This window comes from Paramormyrops kingsleyae, chromosome 4 (assembly GCF_048594095.1).
Source record: "Paramormyrops kingsleyae isolate MSU_618 chromosome 4, PKINGS_0.4, whole genome shotgun sequence".
In the NCBI taxonomy this organism is placed as follows: Eukaryota; Metazoa; Chordata; class Actinopteri; order Osteoglossiformes; family Mormyridae; genus Paramormyrops; species Paramormyrops kingsleyae.
In genome coordinates this window covers 25,425,877-25,446,418 of record NC_132800.1, presented here as the reverse complement: position 1 = coordinate 25,446,418, position 20,542 = coordinate 25,425,877, and the positions used below count along the sequence as shown (strand labels likewise).

Sequence of the window (20,542 nt, the reverse complement as noted above, 5' to 3'; positions counted from 1 at the left end):
TAGGACAGAACAGAAAGCCTTTATTGTCATTGTACAGGGAGGAAATACAGTAAATAGGCATAAATATATAAATGTACATATACAGGGGAGGGGGAAAGCCCCCCCCCCCCCATAAGGATTACATTTAGTTACATTTTAGTCAGAGAGAAAAACTATAAAATGATATCTTTGTTGTTTATTCAGCTCACTGAACACACACATTTATTTTAGTTAAACATACATTTCAGAGTAAAAATGATTATAAAGGTTAAAAAGCAGAGATTTTACCTTTTTGCCAGGAGAACCAGCAACACGTCACAGTGACACTGAGGAGTTTCTATCAACATAAAACCCTGGATAGAGGGGCTCAGTGAATGAGGAGGTGAATCTGTACAGGGGGGTCAGTCCATCAGAGGAGACTCTGTAGAAGGACAGAGCACCAGCCCCCCAGTCCAGATACACTCCTACTCTGCGGGAGCCTGAGGGCTCTATGGGTATGTCAGTCTGTTTCTTATTGTGACAGACACAGTATCTGTCAGGATAACAGATCAGACTCCATGACTTGTCATTGTTTCCAAGCCAACAGTCATTCCCTCCTTTCCTCCCGATCCCTGTATAAGTCACTCCTATCAGGGCTCCATCTCCATCCCACTCAGCCTCCCAGTAACAGCGGCCAGTCAGACTCTCTCTGCACAGAACTTGGGGCCACGCGCTATCAAATCTCTCTGGATGATCAGGATATGGCTGCCGCTTTGCCCCCCCTGTCACCTTCCTGTTCCCCCCTGACAGAGACAGGCGTCTGTTTGCTGTGTTGGGGTCCAGCGTCAGCTGGCTGGAGTCTGTAGGCAGGAGGAAGAATTATTAATACCATCAGGCAGCCTGTACTTTATGTTTCTGTACAATATAAAAACAGCACAGCTTCCCCGCACGAAGCGGGAAATGAAGTTTATGAAATAGCTCAGGAAATGTCGGACGGCGCGCGACGCCGGCGGGAAGAGCCGCCAAAATGCGGCGCGAGCTAAACTAACAGCTTAATTACGGGTAAATAAAATTACAAAGCAGCGACATTCATCGGATATATTCATCACAAGCATATTTACCACAAAACGGCACCAGATATTAATACTAAAAGTCAGTGTCTTTCCTTTTAACCGCTAAATCCGGCGCCTTGCTGCTCTCCGTCTTTCTACAGGGAGTTTACCTTTGAAAATGGCCATCAATAACAGAATATTTAAGTAATATTATTACATATTTAAAGTGATATTCAATAAAGGTTTGGACCTGGATCCTGATACAAACTTCCGAAGACGATTCCGGTCTGAATGCATCGGCTTATTTCCGTGAAGTGGGTCATACTGTATCATACTGTATCTGCTGATCCGGGAGAAACACTGCGGTGTCAAGCGGGGCGTAATAGGTGCCGCGCAAAGTCGGCAAACTAATGATAATACCGTTTACAAACCATCAATAAAAGCGGATTAAACTACACAGATCGTGCATCATGAAAAACAGAAAGGTTATCTCATTAATTCAGAAAAACAGGATGATTATTACATTAATTCGGAAAAGCAGAATTGACTGTTTTTCCGATTAATGCAATACGCTTCCATATTGATCCGCTTACCGCGCATGTGACTCTAGATGCGGCGCCGCTGCCCCGAGGCGTGAGCCCCGCATCTCGCGCAGGCACGTGGCCGCGCTAATCTGTTAACATGGGCACCGAGATGAAATTCGACATTTTCCGCCACCCATCCATTGTGTCCCGGGCGCAAATCTCTTTTAGCACCGTGGTTTGGGAAATCTTATTAATCATAAGCAAAGCCTCATTAATGTTTATCAGAGGGGCACTACCTGATTGGCCAGTGAACATCGACACGTGCTGCCTGTTTTTTCTGCCTAAGGCGGGGCTGCCCAAATCCAGTCCTGGGGGGCCGGCGCCCAGTGTAGCTTAGTTCTTTCCCTGTCCCACCATAAATGATTCAGCTCAAAAGCTGTGTGGTAATTAGCACAAGCAGTTGAATCCGGGGTGTTAAATGAGGGGGAACCCAAAAATGTGCAGGTCTCTGGCCCTCCAGGCCTGGATTTGGCCACCCCTGGTCTAAGGCATTCACTGCCCAATCAGGAATATACTCTCATGAATATTAAGGTGTGTTCCAGAACCACCATGTAAAAATGCAAATTCACATTTTGCACATGAGGAGAGAGTCCAGGATCACTGCCTATACAGTAGGTGCCGTCTTAGGACAATACTAACGAATCTCACACAGAAAACACATACACTCACAGCATGTGCAAAAAGAACAAATGCAAAGGATTCTTTTTTTAATTAAAGATATACAACTACATCAGAATATATTTTAACCATGTTACACTCCCACACAAACACAAAGATGATATGAGCAGCTATAAAAGTATTTGTAAAAAATATTTTTAAAAATGATTAAATGAATTGATAGTGTTTATAGGGACACTAGTTCTAGCTAGCTTCTCACTCCCAGTTAAACCTATAGTGTGAGGTGTAGAGCTGGGTGGGGATCGGTGCCATTGGCTTTGGATAAACTGAATTGACAGTGCTGTCACTCTAGCTTCACAATTGCTTGTGGGATTGGAGTGCTGACATTTCAGGGACTCCCCATGCCTGCATTCCCACCTGCCTCTCCCTCCTACTTATGCTGCCATAGCCATATCTGCCGGAGCATTGCACTTCATATTGCACTCATCTAACTTTTAGCACTGCCTATAGTCTCCCTTACTTTGACTAATTGCATTTATTTCCACCACCTTCTCCTGGGTGGTGCTACCTGGAGCCTTCAATCTATCAAGATGTCCAGCACACCCTGCAACATGTGACGTCGCCACTGCCAATGACGACCGTGCATCCAGCTCGCCGTTCTGCCAGTGTCATCTTCCTTGTATGACCCGCTCCCTGCCTTCTGGCTGCCTGGCGATTGGAGGAAGTGTTGGCACCGGCTTGTCATCTCCCCCCTGCTCCCCGTTTGTGTTTCAGACTAAACTGTATTTGACTCTCCCTGCCGGCCCCTGGAGGATGGGCTCCCCCTTTGAGTCTGGTCCCTCCCAAGGTTTCTTCCTTCTAGGGAGTTTTTCCTTGCCACTGTCGCCTATGGCTTACTCACTGGGGGCTTTGGGTGGGGATGCTGTAAAGCGCTTTGGGACAATGTAATGTTGTGATAATGCGCTATACAAAAATAAATTTGTTGTTGTTGTTGTTGTTTTTGGTGATGATTTTGATGTTTTATTACTCTCATTTGGATGTTGTCTAAAATGACACAAACAGAAATTCACCTAAACACAAACATGGAAATCCATCTACACACAATGCAAAAAGCCATACTCATCACAACAATAGTGTGAATACAACAATAACAAATTATTAATGGTATTATTAATAAAAACATGCAAACACACTTACATTTCTGTAAGCCTGGTCTGGTCCTGCACTCTCCACTGTGGTCCACACTATAGGAGAAGCAGAATGACATAGTGCTGCTGTATCCATTTATTTATTGGTGCCTCTTCTTCACATACATGCATAAGTATCTCTAGCGTGTCAGACACACACTCTGTACTCACTTCAGCTTCTCCAGTTTACAGCTGGAATCCTCCAGTACAGCAGAGAGCAGCTTCACTCCTGAGTCTCCTGGGTGATTGTAGCTCAGATCCAGCTCTCTCAGGTGTGAGGGGTTTGACCTCAGAGCTGAAGCCAGGGAAGAACAGCCTTCTTCTGTGACTCTACAGCCTGACAGCCTGCAGAGAGACAGACAAAAACTCCCCAATAAATAAGATCACCTCACCATTACAAGCATTACTTATAAGTAAAAGTTACTGCTGTAATAAATATTTCAATAATGGCGCGAAATGAACAACACCTTCCGAACATTTTACAAGAACCTATACTCCTCAGAACAAGAACCAGATGCAGTTGATATAGAGTCATTTAAAAATAATCTAGACTTACCCATATTAACCAATGAAATAGCAGATACCCTTGATGCACCATTAACATCAGAAGGACTCCATAAGTTCCTCAACCAAATGCCTAACAATAAAGTGCCCAGACCGGATGGTTTCCCTGCAGAAATCTATTAACATTTTTGGGATGTATTATCTCCACTCTTCAATAGACAGATAGAGAAATTAAACATACATCACAAATCCCATCACATATGAGAACAGCGACCATTACAGTGTTATTGAAACCTGATTAAGACCCAACACAGCCCTCCAGTTACCAGCCATTACAGTGTTATTGAAACCTGATAAAGACCCAACACAGCCCTCCAGTTACCAGCCATTACAGTGTTATTGAGACCTGATAAAGACCCAACACAGCCCTCCAGTTACCGGCCATTACAGTGTTATTGAAACCTGATAAAGACCCAACACAGCCCTCCAGTTACCGGCCATTACAGTGTTATTGAAACCTGATTAAGACCCAACACAGCCCTCCAGTTACCGGCCATTACAGTGTTATTGAAACCTGATAAAGACCCAACACAGCCCTCCAGTTACCGGCCATTACAGTGTTATTGAAACCTGATTAAGACCCAACACAGCCCTCCAGTTACCGGCCATTACAGTGTCATTGAAACCTGATAAAGACCCAACACAGCCCTCCAGTTACCAGCCATTACAGTGTTATTGAGACCTGATAAAGACGCAACACAGCCCTCCAGTTACCGGCCATTACAGTGTTATTGAAACCTGATAAAGACCCAACACAGCCCTCCAGTTACCGGCCATTACAGTGTTATTACAGTGTCATTGAAACCTGATAAAGACCCAACACAGCCCTCCAGTTACCAGCCATTACAGTGTTATTGAAACCTGATTAAGACCCAACACAGCCCTCCAGTTACCAGCCATTACAGTGTTATTGAAACCTGATAAAGACCCAACACAGCCCTCCAGTTACCAGCCATTACAGTGTTATTGAGACCTGATAAAGACCCAACACAGCCCTCCAGTTACCGGCCATTACAGTGTTATTGAAACCTGATAAAGACCCAACATAGCCCTCCAGTTACCGGCCATTACAGTGTTATTGAAACCTGATTAAGACCCAACACAGCCCTCCAGTTACCGGCCATTACAGTGTTATTACAGTGTCATTGAAACCTGATAAAGACCCAACACAGCCCTCCACTTACCAGCCATTACAGTGTTATTGAGACCTGATAAAGACGCAACACAGCCCTCCAGTTACTGGCCATTACAGTGTTATTGAAACCTGATAAAGACCCAACACAGCACTCTAGTTACCGCCCATTACAGAGTTATTGAAACCTGATAAAGACCCAACACAACCCTCCAGTTACCGGCCATTACAGTGTTATTGAAACCTGATAAAGACCCAACACAGCCCTCCAGTTACCGGCCATTACAGTGTTATTACAGTGTCATTGAAACCTGATAAAGACCCAACACAGCCCTCCAGTTACCAGCCATTACAGCAGGGGTCTCAAACTCAAATTGGCTGGGGGCCATTGCTGTGACTGATATTTCATAGGAGGGCCATTTTACCATTCAAGCGCAACATTTCTGGAAATTTACTTTAATTGCTGAGTTAACTTTCTTTTACGTTACATTACTAACATATTTCTGTTATACTTAAAAATATAAACAACAGTGTCTGTGTATTATGTTATATATTTTTTACTTTTTAATTAAGTTACCTACTTTATTTTAACTTAAGTTACTTATCAAAACTATTCTGAACAAACAACCTTACACTGAACAAATGCAATACATTTGCAAACTATGCTATTTCTTGCCAGACACCTGGCAGCGCTTTCGCTCACACAACTGCGCCACATTGGCCCTGATGGTGTTCACAGTTGAAACCCTTAGTACAGCTTCAAGATGAGCATCACTAAGCCTGGACCTGAACTTGCATTTGTTAAAGTTCATAGCTGAGAAAAGCTTCTCACACAGATATGTGCTTCCAAAAAGGCACATTAACCGACTGAACACTTTGGACAGCTCTGGGAAGCGTGGAGGTAATTCTCTCAAAAACTGTGCAGTCTTGTCTGCATTTCCCTGTGCCTCTCTGAATTTAGTTTTTAGCTCACTGTTGCACTGCAAGTCAATAAGTTCCATTTGCAACAAATTTGGGACACTCTCCACATCAGCTGAGAAGGGGTCTGCAAACAGCTGGAAAGTGTCACGGTGTGCAAAACGCTTATCAAATTCCTGAAGTAGGTTTTCAACAGCAGATGCATATTCATCACCATTGAATGCAATGCCCTCCTCCACAAGAGATCTGCATGTTGTGAAATGACTGAGGTTTTTTGCAGAAAGCTGAGTTTTCCACACTTTCATACGCTGCTGTGATAAGCTGACCAGGGCCCTGGAGCTTCAGGTTAAGTATGTTCAGTTCCTGTGTAATGTCCACTAGGAATGCAAGGTCCATGACCCATTTAGGATCATCAAATTCAGGAACATCCATTCTGCCATCTTCCATGAATCTCTTCACCTCTGTTCAAAAAATCTCTTCAAGACATTTCCCCTGCTGAGCCAGCGCACCTCAGTGAAGTAAAGTACATCACCATATGTTGCCTTAATTTCTTCTAAAAAGGCACGAAACTGGCGGTGCTGTAAACCCCTTGACCTGATGTAATTGATGCATTTTAGGACAATAGACATGACATGTTCATATTTCAAGCATTTGCTGCACAGAGCCTGTTGGTGTATAATGCAGTGCAGAACAACCGCTGGATCTGCATGTTCCTCTTCTAACTTTCTTTGCACCAGCGCCACCAGTCCATTTTTTTTACCTGTCATAGACGGGGCGCCATCGGTAGTATTGCCTACTAGTCTGTTCCTAGGTAAACCAGCGCGTTCAATCGCGTCGCCCAACTGCTGAAATATATCTTTGGCTGTTGTCCGGCCGTGCATTGGACACAAACTCAGCAATTCTTATGTCACCTCAAACTTTTCATTAATACCCCTGACGAAAATAGCTAGCTGAGCATTGTCAGTTTTATCTGTGCTTTCGTCAAGCGCCACAGAGTATGCAGTGAAAACCCCCGCTTTCCCGCGTAGCTGATCATAAATGTCACTCGATAATTCAGTAATCCGCTCTGCCACTGTATTTGCCGATAAAGAGAGATTGTTGAACATGTTCTTCTTTTCTGGACATAAAATATCAGCGGCCTTCAACATACAGTCCTTCATAAACTGCCCTTCAGTGAATGGCTTTCCTGCTTTAGCGATCATCTCACTCACCACATAACTCGCTTCAACTGCAGCATCAGCATCCTTTTTGGCTTTGTAGAAAAGAGTTTGCTGGGACGTTAGCTCTCTCTGCAACTGGGTGGCTCGATTTTTTCTTTCGTCTTCCTGGTACTTCTCATACTGGTCTCCATGTTTAGTAGAGTAATGACGCTTGAGATTGTATTCCTTTAGAACGGCAACTTTTTCTTTGCATATTAGACAGGTGGCATTTCCATTAAACTCCACAAAAAAATACTGCAGTGTCCATCTTTCCTGAAACTGTCTGCGTTCATCATCCACTTTCCTTTTCAGTTTGGAATAAGACATTTTCGTTCACAGCCAAACAAAAATAAACTGCTAAAGCCCCGAAACTAGCTCTCTTCTTAGCATGTCTGCTGGCATACGTAGGTTTTTTACGCTATCACTGTATTCATTTTTTTAACCGTATTTTTGTTTGTGTTGTTTTTGTATATTGAATGAGTAGTTTAAATTGCTATTAAATAACTACAAAAATGATAATTAATATTAATATTAAATATTGTTAATTAATATTTTGCGTGCCGGATTGCGTTATATTTTTAACGTCAGTTGCGGGCCGGAGGGAGGGGGAGGGAGGGCCGTAAATGGCCTGCGGGCTGGTAGTTTGAGACCCCTGCATTACAGTGTTATTACAGTGTTATTGAAACCTGATAAAGACCCAACACAGCCCTCCAGTTACCAGCCATTATAGTGTTATTGAGACCTGATAAAGACCCAACACAGCCCTCCAGTTACCAGACACTCTCACTAATGAATACAGACTTTAAAATCATTACAAAAGCTATTGCCACTCGGTTAGAGACAGTCATTCCTATAATAATCCATCCTGATCAAAGACTTCATCAAGACAAGACATGCCTCAGAAAACATCCGTAGATTATTTAATTTAGTCAATATTGCTCAGCATACCCACACTAAAACCATAATTACATCATTAGATGCAGAAAAGGCATCTGACAGTCAGGTGGACATTTCTCTTTAACACATTCCATAGATTTGGCTTCGGAGAGTCGTTCACCCACTGGATTAAAATGCTGTACACCTCAGCCAAAGCTACAGTGTCACAGATGGGATCACATCACCTGCATTTACACTCCGACAGGGAAGACGGCCTGCCTGCCCACTCTCTCCTTCATTGTTTGCCATCTTCATAGAACCACTTGCAGCAGCAATACGACAGAACAGTGAAATAAATGGAAATCATACCGATAACTCAATATAAAATTCTCTATGCAGATGATATCTTGCTGTTTGCACAAAACCCTCAACCCTCACTACATGAAATTTTAATTTTATTAATACATTTTCAAAACTATCAAACTACACAATAAACTGGAATAAACCCATAATATTCTCACTGTCTGAAGATGCCTGGGATTCTGCTGATCAGGATGGTCCATTTCACACCGGAAATATCCGGTACTTAGATATCAGCATCTCCCCCAGGCTGCCAGACTTATTTACCCTAAACTACACCCCCTTACTCAAAACAAAAGATGAATCTCCCACTCTCACTAATAGGACATATTTCAACAAACAAAATTAAAATTCTCCTCCAGATTAATTACTATTTCTCAATGCTTCCTATCATACCTTCAGAAAAATTCTCTCAAACTGTGAACTCATTAATGTCACATTTTTACTGGAAAAACAAAAATGCAAAAATCAAACATTCCACATATGAGAATTAATCTCAAGGCGGATTACAAGATCAGATATTTCTTCATTTTTAACTGCAACACTTAACTAAATGGTCACACTACATGGTTAGAGCAGGAGCAGCAGTACTGTAAAAATCTCAGACGTGCAGACTTACCCTTTCTCAATATTTCATTAAAGAAACATAACTGCTTTAACAATACTGCCATTTGCACAATGCTGACAGTGTCACGCCCCCAGGGGCGGATTAACGCACAGGCTAGATATGGCTTAAGCCTAGGGGCCCCACGTGTGCCAGCCGGCAAGGGGGCCCCCATTGGCGCGGAGCGGGGCTGGGTTGGGGGTCCAACAGACTACTATAGTCTAGGGGCCTCTGTACACCTTAATCCGCCCCTGCACGCCCCGCTCCGTACGATCCTGATGTGTGCCACGCCCCCTCGTTACCTCGTGTGAATCCCCGATTGTGATCACCTGTGTCCTGTTATGTCTGGCTAGTCTTTTGTATTTAGTCCTTGTCTCAGTCAGTGTACCCCAGATCCGTCATTATATTGTCATGTGCAGTTCGTTGTCCGTCAGTCTACCTACAATAAACCCCGTCTGTCCTTATTTACGGCTCCGATTGCCTGCTTCCCGGCTCGCCTTCTCCGCAAGTGTGACAGAATGATGGATCTCTGTGAAAGCACAAAGCGGCAGACCGAGCACGACCGGCTCGGTCTGCTGCAGGAATTTGTGTACTGGCGTTCCCAGCCAGAAGTCGAGGAGGACCCCGTAGCCCTGGAGTTGGCTAACCGGGGCACGGACCTCCTTGGCAAGGACCGCCCAGCCGGGCAGGAATACCCGCTCCAGAGAGCCCGGAAATGCCTCCGTCGCCTACAGTGCCGGCTCACCGAGCGAAGGGAGAAGCAGCAGGAAGAGACTCCATCGCTCTTCCTGGGAGCCTGCTCTCTCCTCCCCGCCTGGGATGACACCGCCGCTGCCTGCCTAGCCAGCTTCCACAGCGAGCAGCCGCCTCCGTTAGAGGCTTATTTTTATCGGCCGGAGCATCTGGGGCACGGCGGCATACGCGCCGTAAAAGACGCTATACCCCGGGTCTCTAAAGCCCTTAAAGGGGCAGCGCCTAGTCGATCGGCTCCCCTCCTGACGCCCGTTCCGGACCTGCCTGCTCCGGACCTGCCAGCGGCTACACCTGCTGCTGCTACTGCAGCTCTGCCCGCGGCACCGCTTGCTGCTGCTGCCGCTGCTCTGCCCGCGGCACCGCCTGCTGCTGCTGCCGCCGCCGCCGCTCTGCTCGCAGCAATGCCTGCGGCTGCCGCCGCACTGCCCACAGCACCGCTGGTCCAGCCTGACCCGCTCGTCCTGCCTGTGGTCCCTGCAGCTGCTGAGGCGCCCCCTGCTGGCCGCGTGTGAATGGTGCCCGCCGAGGCGCCCCCTGCTGGCCACGTGACGGCGGCGCCCGCCGAGGCGCCCCCTGCTGACCGCATGCTCGAGGTGCCCCCTGCTGGCCGCGTGACGGCGGTGCCCACAGAGGCGCCCCCTGCTGGCCACAAGCCCGAGGTGCCCGCAGAGGCGCCCCCTGCTGGCCACAAACCCGAGGTGCCCGCAGAGGCGCCCCCTGCTGGTCACGTGTCGGCGGCGCCTCGGTGCTGACCGCACGCCTGAGGTGCCCACCGAGGCACCCCCTGCTGGCCACACACCCGCGGCCCTGCCTGAGGCCGCCGCTCCTGTCCTGCCCGTGGCTCTGCCTGAGGCCGTCTCTCTGCCCGCGGCCCTACCCGAGGCCGCCGCTCAGCCCGTCCAGCCCTGCTCATCGGTCCAGCCGGCTCTGGACCTGCCTGCTCCTGACCCGCCTGTTCCCATCCTGCCCGCAGCTCCAGCTGCACCGCTCTGCCTGCGGCCCTGCCCAGGGTGGCCACGGCGCCCCCTGCTGGCCGGGAACTGAGGGTACCCGCTGCAGCTCCGCCCAAGGGCCTGGCTTCGCCTCCGCCTGCAGCGGAGGAAGCCGCTCTGCCCGTGGCGCCCCCTACTGGCCGCACGGCTGAGGCGCCTACTGAGGCGCCCCCTCCTGATCTGCCTGTCCTGCCCGTCCAGCCCGGCTCGCCTGTTCTGGCCATGGCTCCAGCTGCCCCGCCTGCGACCACGCCCGTGGCACCGGCTGCACCGCCTGCGGCCAAGCCCCCTGCTTTGCTCGAGCTTCCACCCTCAGGGACCTCCCATTTGACTCCCTCGCCCTTGCCCCGACAAGGCCGATACCCCCCAGGACCGCGCCTTTTGGTATCCCGGAAGGGACGGGGACATAGACGCCGGGCTTGGGTCCCGCCCGCCCTGCCCCCTGGCTTGCCCGTTCGGCCCCTGGCGGTGGCTCGGTGGCTGCGTTCCCTGTCCTCTGTCAGGTCTTGTCGTTTTTCTGGTCCCTGTTCCTGTTCTGTGTCTCTGTCCTGTTTCCTGTGATCACCTGTGTCCTGTTATGTCTGGCTAGTCTTTTGTATTTAGTCCTTGTCTCAGTCAGTGTACCCCAGATCCGTCATTGTATTGTCATGTGCAGTTCGTTGTCCGTCAGTCTACCTACAATAAACCCCGTCTGTCCTTATTTACGGCTCCGATTGCCTGCTTCCCGGCTCGCCTTCTCCGCAAGTGTGACAGACAGCTCAGTGGAAAGCCATTAAAATCACAAACTGCACTCTCAGACTCTGTAAATACACCCCAATATGGAATAATATGCAATTACTACTTCACAATCCCACTATTAACTATGACTCATGGGAACAGTCATTTCCATAAATACATAAATACGGAGTTGAGAATAGGAAATTTTTGGGTGTCACAGATGATTATCTGCATGCTATGTGGGCCTGTATACCTGCTCACAGTGCACCATGGGTGTCACAGATAATTATCTGCATGCTATGTGGGCCTGTACTGTAATCAGTACTGTGACCCCTAAAGTATTGTTTTGTGCAAGTAAATGTCTCTATCAAATCAATTGTCTTGTGGTCATTCAGACAGAAGCATTTAAAAAGTTAGCATTCCAAAAAGAACCCTATGATAAGGCATTGAAGCAAAGTCCCGTTTCCCACCCTGGAGCCAGGCCTGGGGGAGGGGCCCGTTGGCGAGTGCCTGGTGGCAGGGCCTTGGCCCATGGGGCCCGGCCGGGCATAGCCTGGTGCATTGTGGATTGGGTGGCGGCTAAGGGAGGCCCTGGCGGTCCGATCCCGACTGACAAAACTGGCTCTCGGGACATGGAATGTCACCTCTCTGGTGGGGAAGGAGCCTGAGCTTGTGCATGAGGTTGAGACTATATCGACTAGATATAGTCGGGCTCACCTCAACACATAGCGTGGGTTCTGGAACCAATCTCCTGGAGAGGGGCTGGACGTTCTTTTACTCTGGAGTTGCGGCAGGTGAGCGACGCCAGGCTGGGGTGGAGCTATTGGTGGCCCCACAGCTCGGTGCTTTAACAACAGAGTTTACCCCGATGAACGAGAGGGCTGTTTCTCTGCGCCTTCGGGTTGGGGATAGGTCTCTGACTGTCATCTTGCGCTTATGTGCCGAATGTCGGTTCAGAGTACCTGGCCTTCTTGGATTCCCTTAGTGGTATGCTGGTTGGATTGCCACGGGGGGATTCCATCGTTTTGCTGGGGGACTTCAACGCTCACGTGGGCAATGACAGTGTGACCTGGAGGGGGGTGATTGGGAGGAACGGCCTCCCTGATCTGAACCTGAGTGGTGTTCTGTTATTGGACTTCTGTGCAATGCATGGTTTGTCCATAACAAACACCATGTTCGAGCATAAGGGTGTCCATAAGTGGACATGGTACGAACATGCCTGGGGCTACAGGTCGATGATCGATTTCATAATCGTATCATCTGATCTATGGCCTTCCGTCTTGGACACTCAGGTAAAGAGAGGGGCAGAGCTGTCAACTGATCACCACCTGGTGGTGAGTTGGCTCAGGTGGCGGGGGAGGAAGCTGGTCAGACCTGGTAGGCCCAAGCGCATAGTGAGGATCTGCTGGGAATGTCTGTCAGAGGCTCCTGTTTGCCGGAGCTTTAACTCGCACCTCCGGCAGAATTCCAACTGCATACCGGGAGAGGTTGGGAACATTGAGTCTGAATGGACACTGTTCCAGACCTCCATTGTTGAAGCGGCCGTACGGAGTTGTGGCTGCAGGGTGGTCGGTGCCAGTCGTGGCGGTAACCCTCGTACCCGATGGTGGACACCAGAGGTGAGGGGGGCTGTCAAGCTGAAGAAGGAGGCTTACCAGGAATTATTAGTCCGGGGGTCTCCGGAGGCAGCTGACGGGTACCGGCGGGCCAAGCGGAACGCAGCTCGGGCAGTCGCAGAAGCAAAAACCCGGGCATGGGAGGAGTTTGGTGAGGCTATGGAAAGTGACTTTCGGTGGGCCTCAAAAAGGTTCTGGCAAACCATCCGGAATATCAGGAGGGGGAAGCAGCTCCTGTTTCCTACTATTTATATTGGGGAGAGGGTGCTGTTGACCTCACCTTGGGACATCACCCGGAGGTGGAAGGAATACTTTGAGGACCTCCTCAACCCTGCCTCAGATACATCTACGTACACTGCCTTTGAGACATCTGAGGGCACAGAGCCCAAGGGTGCTGGGGGGGCTTGCCCATCACTGGGGCTGAGGTGGCCAGGGTGGTTAAAGAGCTACATGGTGGCCGGGCCCCGGGGGTGGCCGAGATCCAACCAGAGTACCTGAATGCTGTGGATGTTGTGGGGCTGTCGTGGCTGACATGGTGTGCCGTTATTCGGGGCTTTATAAGGACTTTATTTGGAGGTTAAAGGCTGGCAGCCATTTGGCATCAGCAGAGGGAAATGCAGATACAGGAAAGTGAAAATCCAAGGTCATGGGGGGGGGGGGGCAGAAGAGTGAGGGTGCAAGGCTGCTCTGATTGGTCAGTTAGTGTTTAGAGTGCTGGTCAATGTTACTACTCTTGGAACACGGTGGGTGGCGCTGTCGAGTTATACCTCCCGGGCTGAAATCCTGCCCCCGAGTCTGTGTGCCTGTAGTTCATTGGATGTGTACTCTCACACAGCCCGGAAACAGGCACTTGGTTGGTTGAGAAGGCTGACACCTTCTCAACAGTGCGTGGAGGTCAGGGACAGTGCCACTGGATTGGCAGACCGGGGTGGTGGTCCCCTTATTTATGAAGGACCGGAGGGTGTGTTCCAACTACAGGGGAATCACACTTCTCAGCCTTCCTGGGAAAGTCTATTCCAGGGTACTGGAGAGGAGGGTGAGATCGATAGTCGAATCTCGGATTCAGGAGGAACAATGTGGTTTTCATCCTGGCCGTGGAACACTTGACCAGCTTACCACCCTTGCAAAGGTACTGGAGGAGGCCTGGGAGTTTGCCTATCCAGTCTACATGTGTTTTGTGGATTTGGAAAAGGCTTTCCGAGGTGCTCTGTGGGGGGTGCTTCGGGAGTATGGGGTCCAGGGTCCACTGTTGTGGGTGATTCGGGCCCTGTATGAATGGGGCAGAAGCTTGGTCCGCATTGCCGGTTATAAGTCAGACATGATGCCAGTGCAGGTTGGGCTCCGCCAGGGCTGCCCTTTGTCATCGGTCCTGTTTATAATATTTATGGACAGGATTTCTAGGCGCAGCCAGGGTGTTGAGAGTGTCCAGTTTGGTGGCCTCAGGATTGCCTCACTGCTTTTTTGCAGACGATGTCGTCCTGTTGGCTTCATCTGCTGGGGATCTCCAGCGTGCTCTGGGGCGGTTCACAGCCGAGTGCGAAGTGGCGGGGATGAGGATTAGCACCTCCAAGTCCGAGACCATGGTTCTCAGCAGGAAACGGGTGGATTGCCCTCCTCAGGTCAGGGAAGAGGTACTGCCTGAAGTGGAGGAGTTCAAGTATCTTGGGGTCTTGTTCACGAGTGAGGGTAGGCGAGATAGGGAGCTGGATAGACGAATCGGAGCGGCGTCTACAGTTTTGCAGGCGCTTAACCGGGTTGTCGTGGCTAAGAAAGAACTGAGCCAAAAAGCAAAGCTCTCGATCTATTGGTCCATCTTCGTCCTTACTCTCACCTATGGTCATGAGCTATGGGTAATGACCGAAAGAATGAGATCACGAATACAGGCGGCCAAAATGAGGTTTCTCCGCAGGGTGTCTGGGCTCTCCCTTAGAGATAGGGTGAGAAATCCGGGAGGGCCTCAGAGTAGAACCGCTGCTTCTTCACATCGAAAGGAGCCAGTTGAGGTGGTTTGGACACCTGGTGCGGATGCCTCCTGGGCAGCTACCCGGAGAGGTTTTCCGTGCATGTCCTACAGGGAGGAGGCCCCGGGGCAGACCCAGGACTCCCTGGAGGGATTATATCTCTCGGCTGGCCTGGGAACGCAACAGTATCCTCCCTGAGGAGCTGGTAGAGGTAGCTGGGGAGAGGGAGGTCTTCTCTCCTGAAGCTGCTACCCCCGCGACCCGAACCCCGGACAAGCGGTAGATGATGGATGGATGAAGTAAAGTTAAAGGTTGGATAATAATATCCCTCATCTTTTAAAAGTATAGGTAAGACGTCATCAGGGCCCTGTGATTTATTTATTTTGAGCTTAGTCAGGCTTTGTACCACATCAGCCTCAGTTATACATACAGTGCCCTCCGCAATTATTGGCACCCCTTTGTACAAGGGTAAGAAAAAATCCACCTTCTGGTGAAGTAGCTTCATGTCACACTGAAAAAATGAGAAAAATCCAACCTGTCACGATCAGCGCCGAACGATCCTCGTGTGTGCCACGCCCCCTCATTACCTCATGTCAATTCTTGATTGTTCCCACCTGTGTCTAGTTAATTCCAGCCTGTCCTGTGCACTTAGTCCGTGTCCGAGTCCAGTCTCGTGAGATCGGTCATTGACGTTAGTTGTGTGGTGTTGCCCTGTCTGTTATTGTCTACCCTGTTTACCCCCATTAAACCCCGTTTTGTCCGTCTAACCGGCTCCTCTCGACTTCCTGCTAGTCCGCCTACCACGCAACGTGACACAACCTTTCATTGAAATTAATTTATTAAAAAAAAACAAAACCTTCATCAAGAAATAATTATTTTTAACAAAAACACATGTGCTACGATTATTGGCACCCCTGCAAAATATAGTGAACTTTTAATGTCATCCTTAGCCTCCAATGCAATCTTCCTTTCGACATTCCACTTAACGAGTCTAATGTTATTTTTTAACTCAACCTGTAGACATAGATACTGTTGCTTTACTATAAAATCATTAGTTATTTTCTACCTTAGCATCTCCAGCGTACAGTATGAAATACCCAGTAATACTCACCTCACTACCCCCAGTTTACAGTGTGGAATACCCAGTAGTACTGACCTCAGTATCTCCAGTTTACAGTATGAATCCTCCAGTCCAGCAGAGAGTAGCTTCATTCCTGAGTCCTGCAGGTCATTGTCACTCAGGTCCAGCTCTCTCAGGGGTGAGGAGTTTGATCTTAAAGCTGAAGCCAGAGCCTCACAGCATTTCTCTGTGAGTTTACACTGGTCCACCCTTAGGAAAATGAAATAATTATAAAACCACTTTTTGCATTGCTGTAGTGTATAATACAGTAATGTGAACCATCACAGTCATCACAGAAGAGATTTTTTTAAAACAATGACTTAATTGTACAGTATTTAAAAAGCATATGAACAATCACACCGGTGTTGATTGGTGTCCATTATATTTTTATTAACTTTTGTTAAACCAATCACAGTTAAGTTCTAAACTGTCACTTTTTTTCATCTATTAGCTCTGCTAACGAACACAAATCGTGTGCTAAGAATTGCTGGTTTCCAGCTTATGTGCTTAATTATTTCTAACATGGTTTGACTTCTGACACACGACTCGGTCTGGAACCAAACTTCTGGGGAGGGACTGGGCTCTATCCCACTCTGGAGCTGCCCATGGTGAGAGGCGGAGGGCAGGGGTGGGTCTGCTTATAGCCCCCCGGTTCGGTGTCAGTATGTTGGAGTTCACCCCGATGGACGAGAAGGTCGCCTCCCTTCGACTTCGAGTCGGGGGACGGGCTCTGACTGTCATCTGTGTTTATGCACCGAACACCAGCTCAGAGTCTGCGGCGTTCTTGGAGACATTGGATGGGATGTTGGAAGGCGCCCCCCCCCTGGGGACTCCATTGTTCTGCTGGGGGACTTTAACGCTCACGTGGGTAACGACAGTGACACCTGGAGGGCTGTGATTGGGAGGAACAGCCTGGCCGACCAGAACCCGAGCTGCTCTCTTATTAGACTCCTGTGCTGACCACAGTCTGTCCATAACGAACACCGTGTTCCAGCATAAGGGTGTTTATAAGGGCACCGGGCACCAGAGCCCCCAGGCTGCAGCTCCATGGTCGACTATGTGACAGTAACTGATGCCAATGGCACTTTGTCACTTAATAGTTGTTCTTTAATGTTTCATGTTCTTTTATTTTTATTTTCATATTTATTCCTATGCTTTTACTTTATGCATTTTATTTCTTATCTTTCCTGTAAAGCACTTTGAATGACCTTGGTATTTGAACATGTGCTACATAAACAAACTTGACTTGAACTGACAAAAAATGTTCATACTCTACTCACTTCAGCTTCTCCAGTTTACAGCTGCGATCCTCCAGTACAGCAGAGAGCAGCTTCACTCCTGAGTCTCCTGGGTGATTGTAGCTCAGATCCAGCTCTCTCAGGTATGAGGGGTTTGACCTCAGAGCTGAAGCCAGGGAAGAACAGCCTTCTTCTGTGACTCTACATCCTGACAGCCTGCAGAGAGACAGATAAAGACTCCGAAATAAATAAGATCACCTCACCGTTACAAGCATTACTTTTAAGTGACTGCCGTAACAAATATTTCAATAATGACGTGAAATGAACAACACCTTAAATTTAAACTTTTAAGTAAAAGTGACTGCTGTAACAAATATTTCAATAGACGTGAAATGAACAACACCTTCCAAACATTTTACAAGAACCTATACTCCTCAGAACAAGAACCAGATGCAGTTGGTATAGAATCATTTTTAAACAATCTCTTCTCACTTCAGCTTCTCCAGTTTACAGCTGGGATCCTCCAGTCCTGCAGAGAGCAGCTTCACTCCTGAATCCTGCAGGTCATTGTCACTGAGGTCCAGCTCTCTCAGAGGTGAGGAGTTTAATCTGAGAGCTGAAGCCAGCACCTCACAGCATTTCTCTGTGAGAATACAGCTGTTCAGCCTGCAAAAGGAGCCATGTTATTATACACATAGACCGGTATACACTCACCTAAAGGATTATTAGGAACACCATACTAATACGGTGTTTGACCACCTTTCACCTTCAGAACTGCCTTAATTCTACATGGCATTGATTCAACAAGGTGCTGAAAGCATTCTTTAGAAATGTTGGCCCATATTGATAGGATAGCATCTTGCAGTTGATGGAGATTTGTGGGATGCACATCCAGGGCACGAAGCTCCCGTTCCACCACATTGCAAAGATGCTCTATTGGGTTGAGATCTGGTGACTGTGGGGGCCATTTTAGTACAGTGAACTCATTGTCATGTTCAAGAAACCAATTTGAAATGATTCAAGCTTTGTGACATGGTGCATTATCCTGCTGGAAGTAGCCATCAGAGGATGGGTACATGGTGGTCATAAAGGGATGGACATGGTCAGAAACAACGCTCAGGTAGGCCGTGGCATTTAAACGATGCCCAATTGGCACTAAGGGGCCTAAAGTGTGCCAAGAAAACATCCCCCACACCATTACACCACCACCACCAGCCTGCACAGTGGTAACAAGGCATGATGGATCCATGTTCTCATTCTGTTTATGCCAAATTCTGACTCTACCATTTGAATGTCTCAACAGAAATCGAGACTCATCAGACCAGGCAACATTTTTCCAGTCTTCAACTGTCCAATTTTGGTGAGCTCGTGCAAATTGTAGCCTCTTTTTCCTATTTGTAGTGGAGATGAGTGGTACCCAGTGGGGTCTTCTGCTGTTGTAGCCCATCCGCCTCAAGGTTGTGCGTGTTGTGGCTTCACAAATGCTTTGCTGCATACCTCGGTTGTAACGAGTGGTTATTTCAGTCAAAGTTGCTCTTCTATCAGCTTGAATCAGTCGGCCCATTCTCCTCTGACCTCTAGCATCAACAAGGCATTTTCGCCCACAGGACTGCTGCATACTGGATGTTTTTCCCTTTGCACACCATTCTTTGTAAACCCTAGAAATGGTTGTGCATGAAAATCCCAGTAACTGAGCAGATTGTGAAATACTCAGACAGGCCCGTCTGGCACCAACAACCATGCCACGCTCAAAATTGCTTAAATCACCTTTCTTTCCCATTCTGACATTCAGTTTGGAGTTCAGGAGATTGTCTTGACCAGGACCACACCCCTAAATGCATTGAAGCAACTGCCATGTGATTGGTTGATTAGATAATTGCATTAATGAGAAATTGAACAGGTGTTCCTAATAATCCTTTAGGTGAGTGTATATCCTACACATCACTGATCATAGTGGTACAAAATAACCAATCAAACTTTTATTTAAGCATAATAAGCGGCACAGACTCTGGTTCAAAGAGAATTAGTGGATAAACACAACACAAAATTAAATCACCACAGTTAGAAAAGTGATTAAACATTTTTAATGTTGGCCAATCCTCTGATGGTCATCATGTTCCCTGTCATGAAGAATATAGTTAACGTCTTCAGTTCAAAGCACAAATATCCTGTAAGGTTTTGTGTGCAGAATATTCAGGAACTGGATCAATCTACACACATGAGCAGCTGTTGGCACAATACAGGATCTCCTGTGAGTTTACTGTGTATTTTAGCCATTTTTTGCAGTCACATAATAATTGACAGTGGGTAAGTCTCATACATTAAAAGCGTATAGTTTAATTAAAACTGTACATTTTCATGTCATACAGACCATATTCCCAATAATGTTCTGTATGTGTTATTGCATTATCTTCCAGAGCCAGTTTGAATGAGAGCATGAGTGTGAATATGCTCTAAAATCCATTCAGTCACAGGTTAATTACAATATATCAGATATTTTGTTATTTCAATGTCATTGAAACCCTGCAACCAACAGCAAACCACTTTTTAATGCACTGCTGTTTAATGATCTTAAAGGTCCAGTTACCCTGTAATATCTGCATAAGTATTTTCATAAAGCTCTGAGCAGCGCCGGGGCTCAGTGATCAGCACTACAGCCGACCACCTAGGGTTTTGGGTTCAGTTCCTGCCTGGGATATGTGTATGTGTGTGTGTTTGTGTGTATGTGTGTGTGTGTGTGTTTATGTGGGATTTGAATGATGTCCAGAGGAGTTTATGCTTTTAAATGACACCTGAATTCCTGATCCTGTGAGTGAAATCCGTTTTTTCTGTATTGCTCTACCTGTGAACTTATGGAATCACCAAAACCCTAATTGTAGGACTAACAATCCTTTCAGATATACTTTTAAAAGGAACATTCATTTAAACAAAATGTTTATGAACAGTGACACTTAATTCATCCTCATGGGGAAATTGACTTTTCACCCATCCCATTCTGCTTCCTGAGACTCACAGACACACACAGGTGAGAGGACGTTTGGGGTCACAGCGCAGGGTCGGCCAGCATCCAGCCTCCTGTAGTGATTGACATTA

General features: G+C 47.6%; 2 pseudogenes; both read right to left on the bottom strand.

The window, feature by feature from the left end:
- The window catches only part of LOC111835269 (NACHT, LRR and PYD domains-containing protein 12-like), a 202,143-nt pseudogene continuing 181,601 nt past the window's right edge, over nucleotides 1-20,542 (bottom strand).
- Nucleotides 16,959-20,542, bottom strand: part of LOC111842342 (NLR family CARD domain-containing protein 3-like) — a 35,218-nt pseudogene continuing 31,634 nt past the window's right edge.